Source organism: Salvia hispanica, chromosome 2, assembly GCF_029641045.1.
Source record: "Salvia hispanica isolate PSC_SH4W2 chromosome 2, Shi_PSC_v1, whole genome shotgun sequence".
Classification (NCBI taxonomy): Eukaryota; Viridiplantae; Streptophyta; class Magnoliopsida; order Lamiales; family Lamiaceae; genus Salvia; species Salvia hispanica.
In genome coordinates, this window is record NC_142693.1 from 25,783,020 (window position 1) to 25,794,857 (window position 11,838).

The 11,838-nt window shown below is 40.7% G+C and overlaps 1 pseudogene; it reads right to left on the minus strand.

Moving 5' to 3' along the window:
- Positions 1–324: 324 nt before the first annotated feature.
- Positions 325–3,608, minus strand: LOC148931933 (uncharacterized; annotated as a pseudogene).
- Positions 3,609–11,838: the final 8,230 nt, after the last annotated feature.

Below are 11,838 nucleotides of genomic sequence, written 5' to 3' on the forward strand. Positions count from 1 at the left end.
GGATTACGGGGATAGGTATGAAGTGCGCAATCTTGGTAAGTCGATCAATGATCACCCAGATCGCGGTGTTCCCTTTTAGGGTCCTTGGCAACGCCGTCACGAAGTCCATGGTGATGTGCTCCCATTTCCACTCGGGTATCTCAAGCGGTTGTAGCTTCCCGTACGGCCGTTGGTGTAAGGCTTTCACCTGTTGGCAGGCTAAGCAGCGCTCCACAAATGTTGCGACGTCCCTCTTCATGCCGTTCCACCAAAAGGACTTTTTCAGATCCTGGTACATCTTTGTGCTCCTGGGGTGAGCAGTGTATGGGGTTTCGTGGGCTTCGCTCATGATTTCGCTCTTGAGTCCCTCGTCGTTCGGCACGCACAATCTCCCTTCAAAGGTGAGAGCGTTGTCGGAAGCCTCGCTAAAACTTCCGGATTCACCGGTTCTTACTTTGACTCGAATCTCCTCAAATTTCGCATCCCTCCGTTGTGCTGTAACGATCCTCGTTCTTAGGTTAGGTTTTACTACTAACGTGGCGATTCGACCCTTCACGGTTTCGGGTGTCCTTACTACTTCTATTTGCAACTTACTCAACTCCCGTACTAAACTTTCCTCTTCTGTCAGAAAAGTAGCGAGTTGCGGGTGGTTTCTACGGCTCAAGGCATCTGCCACTACGTTTGCCTTGCCAGGGTGGTAGTTGATGCCACAATCGTAGTCCTTCACCAGCTCGAGCCACCTTCGCTGTCGCATGTTCAGATCCTTCTGCTCGAAAAAGTACTTCAAACTCTTATGGTCCGTAAAGATTTCACACCTAACTCCGTAGAGATGGTGCTTCCAAATCTTTAGGGCATGCACTACTGCGGCTAACTCTAAATCGTGGGTGGGGTAGTTCAACCCGTGCGGTTTCAATTGTCGTGACACGTAGGCGATCACCTTGTTGTTCTGCATTAACACGCATCCTAATCCGACCTCGAGGCGTTGGTGTAAACTATGTAGTTCACCCCAAGCTCTGGCACAGCTAACACAGGTGCGGTGGTCAACTTTTCCTTCAAGAGTTGGAAACTCGCTTCACACTCCGGCGTCCAGTTCACCTTGATTCCTTTCTTGAGTTGTTGGGTCATCGGTCTCGCTATCTTGGAGAACCCTTCTATGAACCTTCGGTAGTATCCTGCCAAACCCAGGAAACTCCGAATCTCGTTCGGTGTCGATGGCGACTTCCATTGTTGCACCGCCTCAACCTTGGCGGGGTCCACTCGAATTCCTTCTGCCGACACGATGTGTCCTAAAAAGTTCACTTCTTTCAACCAGAACTCACACTTGCTGAATTTGGCGTACAACTTCTCCTTCCTCAGCATCTCCGGCGCGATTCGTAGGTACTCCACGTGTTCCTTCTCGTCCTTCGAGTAGACTAAAATGTCATCTATGAACACTAGGACGGACGTATCTAGGTACGGGTGGAAAACTCGGTTCATCAAGTCCATAAACACTGCTGGGGCATTCGTCAGACCGAACGACATCACAACGAACTCATAGTGACCATATCTGGTACGGAATGCGGTCTTATGTATATCCTCCTTTCGCACTTTTAGCTGGTGGTATCCGGACTTCAGATCCATCTTAGAAAACACGCCGGCTCCTCGGAGTTGATCGAACAGGTCGTCTATCCTCGGCAATGGGTACTTGTTCTTGAGGGTCAATTTGTTCAACTCTCTGTAGTCGATACACATTCTCATTGACCCGTCTTTCTTCTTAACGAAGAGCACCGGTGCGCCCCATGGCGAAACACTGGGCCTAACGAAACCTAAATCCATGAGCTCTTGTAGTTGTATCTTTAGTTCCTCCAATTCCTTAGGCGCCATTTGGTATGGTGCCTTGGATATAGGTGCGGCTCCAGGTTCAAGGTCGATCGTAAATTCTAACTCCCTATTCGGCGGCGGTCCAGGTAACACTTCGGGAAAAACGTCTGGAAAATCTCGTACGACGGCGACGTCTTCGAGCCTCCTTTCCTCCTTCTCTTCTCCGTGGAGATGGACAAGGTAGGCCGGACGTCCTTTCTTCAACATGGCGGTGGCTTGTAACGCGGAGATTATGGCGGTTCGCCGGTTCATTGAGATCCCGTGGTACACGATGGGTTCCGTACCCGGAGCTTATAGGGATATCTGTCGCTCCTTACAACGAATCGTCGTAAAGTTCGCGGTTAACCAGTCCATTCCTAAGATTATGTTTACATTTCTCATCGCCATAACTCGCAGATCGTGAGCAACTAACTTAAGTTCTCCTATTCTCCTAGTACGATTTCTACGTTCGAGCAAAATCGGGAAATCTCTACTATCCCGCCTACTGGTGAGGACACCATCATCCTATGTTCAGACTTCCTAGAAGGCAAGCTTAAGGTATGCACACACAACTCAGATATGAAAGAATGCGACGCGCCCGTGTCAAACAAAACAACAATAGGGGTCTCGAGGATTTCGCCTATACCTGCCAAATTTCCACTCTCGTGGTTTCCTTGCTCGATCCTGGGCTGCTTCTGACTCATGGCGTACGCTCTAGCCTGGGCGGGAAATCTTGGGCGGACAGGCTGCTGCTGCCGCTGGGGTTGGTCCCGGTTAGCTCCCGAACTCGTTGGTGGCGCCCTCGGCTGCTGACGGAAACCCTGATTGTTATGCCTCGACCCGGTCCCCACGTTCCTACTCGGGCACTCTCTAGAGAAATGACCATTTCTTCCACAGTTGTAGCACCTAGTCGGGTTTGGCCCTCTACACTCCCCAAAATGGTACTTGGCGCAAATGTTACATTGGGGTGGTCTGGCCCGGGGGTCGCTCCATGGGTTGAACGAAGTCTGCCCTCCTCCGTACGGCGGTCGGTTCTGGGTGGGGCGGTATCGCTTGCTATCGTAGTGGGTCCTACTTCCGTCCCATCTCCTCTTATCATGGTTAGGGCGTGGCAGGGGTAGTGCCAGCGTAGTGTTCCCCGCGCTCCTCTCCTTGGGCATCGCTGCCTCAACATCCAATGCGAGGGCCAGCGCCTCGGCGTACGTAAGGGTCCCACGGACTGCCAATGCCATCCTAATCTCGTGCCTTAGGCCCTCACGAAACTTATCGGCCAGCTTCTCGTCAGTATCCGTCTGTTCCGGCGCATAGCGGGTCATGTCACAAAGCGCGCGGTCGTATTCGGTCACGGACAGGCGTCCCTGAGTGAGGTTGTGGAACTCGGCTGTTTTTGCCTTGCGGTAGCTCTTAGGTATGTACTTGTCGTACACCTCGGTCTTGAAGTCTTCCCACGTTATCCCGTCCACACGATCCTGGGGCATGGTCTTCAGCTTGGTGTCCCACCAAAAGTCGGCGGACCCGGTCAGTTGATGCGTCACGCAGATCATCTTCTCCGCATCGTTGCACACCAAGGTTCTGAAGATGGGCTCCAAAGCGCGTACCCAAGTTTCAGCCCTTGCGGGTTCACCCATCCCGTCGAAGGTAGGAGGCTTTTGGTCTAGAAATAGCTTTACGACTTCCCTATCTACTCGGGGAGGTGGTGTTGGTGGCCTTGGTTGCGTCACGCTTTCTTCTTCCGAAGCTTGGGAAGAAGGCTCCTCGTTCGCACGTCTTACGTTGCGTCTAGGCGGCATTCTGATTCATTTTCACTCGAGTCGTTAGCGTACTTATTCAAATCCAATAATAGTGATGTGGTATATTTGAAAGAAAAGTTTGATTCCTTCTACAAGCAGGGTCCAAGGAATGACCACTCAATCGCATTGTAGGAAAACAGTTGCGCAAGAAAAGAGACAATAAGGTTGCACCACAAGATGAAAGATGTTTGGGAGAAAAAAATAGAACGGGCAAGTACATTCTCGCAATAAGGTAGAAAAGAGTAGAAGTGGCTCAGTGCAAGATAAAATAATAAAAGGTGCGAATTCCCCATAGAATCTCAAAATGTGGTCTCAAAGGGGTCTCAGTACAACGAACGAAAAGTAGTAACGCCAATGCGAAGGTAAAATGGTAAGGTGAATAAAAGCTTTAGAAATCTCAAATTACATACCAGACTGCCCGATCAAAATTTGCAAAAATTTTGGACAGCGGTTATTGATCAAACATGTCAAGGCCTAAAACAATCAGTCGAGTCAGAATTTAGGAATATGGACAGATGTCATGAAGTTGCACTAATAATGGTTCAACGGGTTCGTTGAGGGCAACTCAAAGTGATTGGAACTTTTCAGAACCGTTAAGGAAGAAGAGAACATGATAGCCTTAACTTGGTGCTGAAGAAAGAAAAATCATTGGGTGTGAAACAATATATGTAGTGAAACCGAGCTAAAAAGAATTTCACTTCTGCCAGAAAGAGCTTGCCACAAACATGGTTACAAAACAAAGGGGTGAACCAAAGTTCCAAGAAGAATATTCCATCCTTTGAAGAAAAACAGGTCTGGAGATGTGATCATACTGAAGGTCATAAGTTGCAAACAACTTTAGGATTAAAGTTCAATGACGGAAGCTCATAAAATCAAATATCGTTCTTATGAATTTAAAGAATACTACTCAAGCAAGAGGTCCAAAGTTACAAGGGCAGGCACGAATTTCAAGCCAAGTGAGTCATGACTCGATATTGGAAAAGAAATAAGGGACATCACTTGCAAATTGTGAGTCAACCAATGTGTTTAAATAGATAAGGGCTCATGGTTATTCAAAACGTCCCGAAAAGAACTTAGGATCCAAGTAAGTACTGTTGACTAAAAGAATCGTTCATTCTAGCTACGAAGGTCGCACTTCCTCGCACATTTTCCTGAGCCTGAACATGGCAACATCGTTCTATGAAACCGTGGACTCCAAGTTGAGATTCATCGTATCGTCGAAATTAATAACTATTTTGATGGTCGCATCTTCAAAGTCTTCTTCTTTCCATGTCACATAGTCTTTTTCGATTGCCATTATACACGTAGTCTTAATGTGTCGTGAACGTCGTCGTATTTATGTCGCGTCGCAACTTTGGCATGGTATGCAAGACTGCATAGTTTTATTAGATCTTAGGTATGATCTCACCTTGTAAAGATACACCAAGGCTCGATATATACTTATTTTCGTTGGTTCTATCACTCAGGAAAGTGATACTGCAGTTGTCAACCTACAACTAAGTTCTAGCACGTTCAGTCTGGCCTACTTCTTAGGCACTCTATAATTTCAAGCATAGCTTGAAGTCTCGTACTTCAACGTATATTCGATCATTACCTAACTCAAGCTCCACGACTTCTACGTTCGCAACAGATTTGATAAGTTCCACATTCCACTTTCTTAGTGGTTCTAACGATACCTCGTACTTCATTGGTCATGAATTTTCACCACATCAAACATGTTTATCATATAAACCATTTGGTGTTTCATAGCATAACAATCATCGTACAACACTCAGTCAATCAATCATTTATGGAATCACATTTCATAAATCATGCAATTCATGCGCATCTATATCACAATCACAACTCTCAACTACACGTGTATTATGCTAGGTAACAAGTAATTCAGGTCTATGTGTTGCAAACATTGTAACATAATTCTCACATAATCACGTTTCGCATTTCACAATTTCACAAGTTCACAAACGATATTCCACGAATCATCATTCAAGAAGCATCGCTTCACATGTACATAATATTTTCTAACTCCTAGGAATCATCATATGGCATGCTTTCTATTTTCACAGTCAAAATATTTTCCACTGGAAATTTTCAGAAGTATAACATTCTCATCCAAAAGTCATAGTAATATTTCGTACCTCTTTCTTCGTGGTTGAACGGGACGAGTTGCGGTGTTGAGCTTTCCGTATTTAGCACATTAGTAAAGGGTTACAAGAAAAAAGAAAGAAAAAGTTTTGAAAAGACTCTTGGGTCCAGAGCGGAAAGAACTGAGGCTCTGATACCAACTGTAACAGCCCGCCATCCTAGGGTACAATAAATGCGGCGACTGCTACCAAAACGGACTCAAAGAATTCAACATAGGCTAGGGTTTCATTTAAAGAGTTTTGACCAAAGTATTTAAAGGAACTATCAGAGTAATAAATCAATATCTTAACCTAGAGGCTTTAAAGAGTAAAAGAAAGGCATCATAAATTACGATAAAAAATCTCAAGAGTGTGACATAGTTTCCAAGATAAAAACCACAAGATAGTCTAAGGCCTCTAAACCGAAAGGAGAGTGCAAAATATTCAAAGATACTAAAGTGTTTCAAATAATTTCAGCGGAAAACGACCAAGAGAAAGAGCAGCTATGTATGAAGACACAACTACGCTTGAAGTTCAAAAACATCCATCTTAATTAGTTAACATGCTCAACACCCGCCACCGCTCGTCATCGTTCAACCTGCACATAAGGAAAACACATGCAGGGCTGAGTATTTTGAAATACTCAGTGAACTCGTTGCCAAAACTTATAAGTTATGCCACCCTTACCAAGTGAACTCGAGTTTTAAGCAGTTATAAGAGAATATCACGAGTATCACAAAATATATTTTCCATAGACTGGCCAGTCAAACAATTCCCCACTTTTCTCATCAATTTCCACAATCACAATCACAATCTTTCCATGGTGCGACGAAAGTGTGGCCACACTTTTCGCCCACGAGACCGGCCGACTAGCAAGGACGGCTCCCGATCCCCTCGTGTACACAGCCTGGTAGGGTTTGCGGCCCATACTCAGACCCGAATTCGTTTAACATATCCATAGCCCTATAGCCCAATGGAGCGAACTCACAAACTAGGCATCAGACACACAATATCATAACAAAACAGACATAGACATGGCATAACAGTTAAACCACCCTTATAACACCAATCAATATTTTTGACAAAATAAAAGAGAGTTTTAAGAGTAAAGCCCACCTCGACTGCTTAGGTTTCAAGTATGTTTTTTCCCTTGTTATCCGGCTTCGCAACTGAGGTTTCACCTTTTTAATCACATAGGCACATATTCACAAATCAGATTCAATACAAACTCCTAACTCATTGAAAGGTCATCTGGTTATGTGTTTACAAGGTAATAACAGGTTCCCTAGGTCCAGCAAATCCACTAGATCACGCGGTCTAGGAACTCGTTGGTCGCAGGAAATCCCTGTCGTCGGACACACAGAGCACTTCTTTCAAAAACCCTCAACCACTTTACTAAACCTAGTATAGAGAAGTAGGGATCGATCCCACAGAGAAGGATGCGTAATACTCATGTTCAAGGATTTGGGTGTGTTTTTGGTGTTGGCTGTTGCCACGCATTTTTTGGGTTGAGGAAAACAAATTAAACTTGACTTGGGAATCTTTAAAACTCCTAAGCTAACAGCTAGACCTAGGTGAAAGTATAAGAGAACGTTGCAAAGGAAATTAACTGCTCAACACTTGCTCTAAGAATACTACTTCACTTACTAGACCTAGGAAACAAACTGACTGTGGGGACCATGACTGAAAAAGCAGAGTACGTACGAAAAGCTGGCAGAATAACTAACTCTAGTACTATCTAACAGCGACATCATCTTCTACAACCAAATTGCGTAAAACTCATAAGAAAATCAACATGAACGAAATCAAAACAGAGCAAACTAATTTTAAGTCAAATCAATGCATAATCAACGAAGAACTGAACAGATCTGCAGACGCTAGACGAAGCAAAACAGAAAACAAGAAGAAAACTCAAATCCATCTAACAACTTTCTTTTCTCACTTCGAATCCAACCTCAGACGCTAAATCCACTCCGGATCCAAGCGTCCAACACGAACTCCAACCAACAGAAACACTTCATCACTTCAGATTCGAACAACAACCTCCAAACAGTCAATAAACCACAGATCTATCACCAAATTCCCATATCAAACACCACAATATCAAAATAAAACAGAGATCGACATAATACTTGTAAAAATAAACTTCCAGCAGAGAGATCTACGTAAACCAACTTGAAATTCAACTACTAAGCGCAAATCAACCAAAGCGAAAAGATAATAAGTATCATCAACAACCAAGTTGACTCCCAAAAGTGAAGTTCGACAGCAAAAACGAGTAAACAACTGAAATTAAGAGAAATTGTATCTTCGTCCACACTCGGATGGTGTTGCAAACGCGAAACTTCTAAAGAAAATAACCCTTCGTACCCGACTACCCCATATCTCCCATTCCCAAGTGTGTGTAATGTGTGTGAGCTAAGAAGAGAGTGAAAAAAGTGATAGTATGTGCGTTGCATGCTCTTCTATATATATAGGCGTTGGAGTAGGGTCCAGCGAGGTATAGATAAGACTTTGTTGCCCTCAGCTATTGACTCCTCTGTCACGCCTTCTTTTCTTTTAAATCCTGCTCACTTTGTTCCTTTCCTTCGCTAGACCATCTCCTTCAGCATTTCCTCGAACTAGCGATTTTTCTTCACACACCTGGCTTAGGAAACGTGTTAGACCCAGCAAATTATAACGTTTTTTCACATATAACCGATGCATGAAATTAGCCTTATCACTCATGCATGTTTCAACGCTTTTTCCCTTTTCCCACCGATCTATTTTAGCATCATTAATCAATCAAGATCATGTTCATCGCATAAAGTTCCATTTGCATCTCAATTCTAGATCTAACATCAACATATGTCACACAAGAGTATTTAGCCATCAAACACACACCACACAAACACAACACACACACACACGACACGCACACGCACACACACATGCCACACACATGTATACATATTTCCATATCCCCTTTATCCCACTTTCACTCAAACAAGATGCATGAGGGTTCAAGAATACCGATTAATCGGTTAGAAAGAAGAGGAATCAAGCAGAAACGAAGAAGATGAATATAAAAATACCTTATGAGAAAAACGAACGGTAGAAATTAAGTATTAGACTCGGTTCTTCAAGATTCTTGGATCAAACTTCAATTCTTCTTCAAAAGATGACAAACTATTGGAGAATAGAAGAAGAAAAATTGGAGAGAGTGGAGAAGGGAGGGGGGCGAAAATTATGGGGGCTAGGGTTAGGGGTTTCTCTTATTTATAGTGCTCAATAAGATCTTTAGGTAAATAGAATAGAATATTTGGTAAGATTTTATTCTCCACAATTAAATAAATAAATATTGTGAAATAGGGAAGAAGAATTAACAAAAATAGACTAGGGTATCAAGGCATGTAATTTTCGAAATATATGGCTCCCAATTAGCCAAGATTTTGTTTTGGTATATTTTACGGAGTAGAATAAAATATCACGGAGCAAAATAAAATAAAAATTCTCCCATTGGAGGAAGGGAAATAGGCGTGTAGTAGCCTTTTAAATAAGGCATGGATTTTTTTAATATCAACTAAAATAAGATATGACAAGATCTCTTGAGGTATGAAAAGATTTGGTAGAATATTTAAATTCTAGGTATGGAAGGAAATCAAGTAAGGAATCAATAAAATAGGCAAAATATTTTCGAAAATCACTATTAAATAAGGGGGTGTCGATTTTCTCATTAAAATAAAGAATAATTGGGTTTTGGATTTAATTTGGATAAATATCCCAAGAATTAAATTAAATCCGGAAGAAAAGAATTCCCTCTCCAAAAGTCCAAGGGTTCGAAATTTTCAACAATTAGGTGGCTAGTATTTATGGAAATTTTTTTCTAATATTCTCACTCACCCTTAGACAAATAATTCATCTCTTAATTTAATAAATCACATGCCACATCACATAGTCAACGAATTTGACTTTTCAAACTTCCCGGTCAAGGAAACTCATGCAATAAATTCACTTATCAAATAATTCACATCTTCCACGTCATCAATAATAAATTTTTGGGCTCTAGAATTAGGGTTCAGAAATTCGGGATGTTACATTTTCCCTCTACCTCTCTCTTACTGTATCAATTTTGCATTAAAACTCGTGTCAAACTCAAAGTGCATATTTTTTGGGGATGGAGGAAGTAAAATATAAGAGAAATAGAAAGAAAAAATAATTGTAGTATTGTTAGTAAAGAAGATGGAGCTCATCTCGTATAAATATACAAGTTTACTAGAAATAGAATTTTGTATTAGCAGAATAAGTATAATTTTTCTAGGTCCAATAAATAATTTTATCAAAAGCATCACGTAAATTGAATTTGTTTGGTTTTATGCTTAGCATAACAGAACTAATTTACTTATGTACCTAGTGAAATTTGGAAAAGAATTTGTGTTTTGGCTTTGTTTCCTAACCAAGTTTAAGTGCTTGAATTTGTTTTGGGCTTGAAAGAGGTGTAACAAAGCCTTATCAATATAAGACATGTATATAATTGCCTTCAGTTTTAATGCTTGTAGGTTGTAGCCAAAAGTCCCTGGTTCAAATCCACCTAATGCTTCTGTTCATTTAACAACAACAAAGAAAGAAAATAAGGGTTTAGGGTTTAGCCCTAAACCCTAAAGAAAGTAAGAAGTTTAAACGAAGAATTTTCTATGTCACGTATTCACGTTGGCCTACTTCTAAAACACCGATTACATTAAATCAAAATATTCCTAAAACTAAAGTATTTTCTAAGATTCATTGTATAGTATTCATTACTCCCTCCGTCTCTTAAATTTTGCCAAATTTGGATAGGACCCATATTTTAAGAAATGTACTTTAAAAACTGAAAAAAATAGTGAAATGTGGGTGAGAATGAATTAGTGAAATGTGAGATCCATTTACTAAAATGATAAAATGTGTTTTTATGCGAAAAACGGAAATGGAAACATGTGACAAATATATAAAACAAGATATGACCAAATATTCATCATAGCCTTCACAATCTTACAACTCTCAATCTTTCTTACAACAACTTACACTTGGTGCAAGTAGACTAAGTTCAAATTGGTCTAGATTTTCCCATCTAAAGAAGTTGAGCCTATCTTCGATGAAAAGCCCATTTCAAACTAGCATTTTGCTATCAATAAATATTCTGTCTACTTGTTATATGTCACTTCAGTTATCATAAAAATATTAAAGATGTCAACATTCATATTTTTGACTTGAATCCTAGGAAACGCCCTATTAGAGAAGGTGGTATTTATCTGATTCAATCTCGTACAATATAATATTTGAGAAAATCTGACGACAGCTTGCATTAAAAAATCAAAATTCTTATAATTGGTAGATATATACCTTAAAAATTGAGACCATTTTCATTGACTTAGTAAATAAATTAGAGTGTTATCACTGAAGCCGCCGAGGCATTATCAATAATCAGATAGATACAACGTTATTCATGACTTTGACTTTACCTAATATTTTCTAGAGGTGTGATCCGTTAACTTTTTTTTAAATTACTAACTCCGTTAACTCATCAAGACAGTGTATTAAAAATGTTAATATAAATTTAGTTGATATTTTACACACCGTGTTGGCATTGATATTTAAAATATCAACACAAATTTGTATTGGCATTTTAATGTGATTGTGCTGAGATTTTTAATACACTGCGTTGATGAGTTAGCAATATAACAAACCCCTGCTTTCCTATTTGTTACATTCGCCTTATGAGGTGCGTTATATTGCTAACTTTTCTTATGTTGGTAACTCTGCTAATTCATCAATGCAATGTATTAATATACTGTGTTGACATTTTAAATATGAATGTCAACACAATGTATTAAAATATCAACTAAGTTTATGTTGACATTTTGTCACGCTTAGTCTTTATTAATTTTGATAAGGGAATCCACATTTCACTAACTTCGCATCAGTCATTCTTTGTGTTGACATTTTAAAATATAGTATGTCAACGTGTTGACATATTTAATATACAAACTTGACAAATAGCAAATTAAGCTAGTTTACAATTGATCACATCCCTTGCACTATTTATGATGTGGGTCTCGCTATAATTTTTTATTATAAAAACAAATATGTAG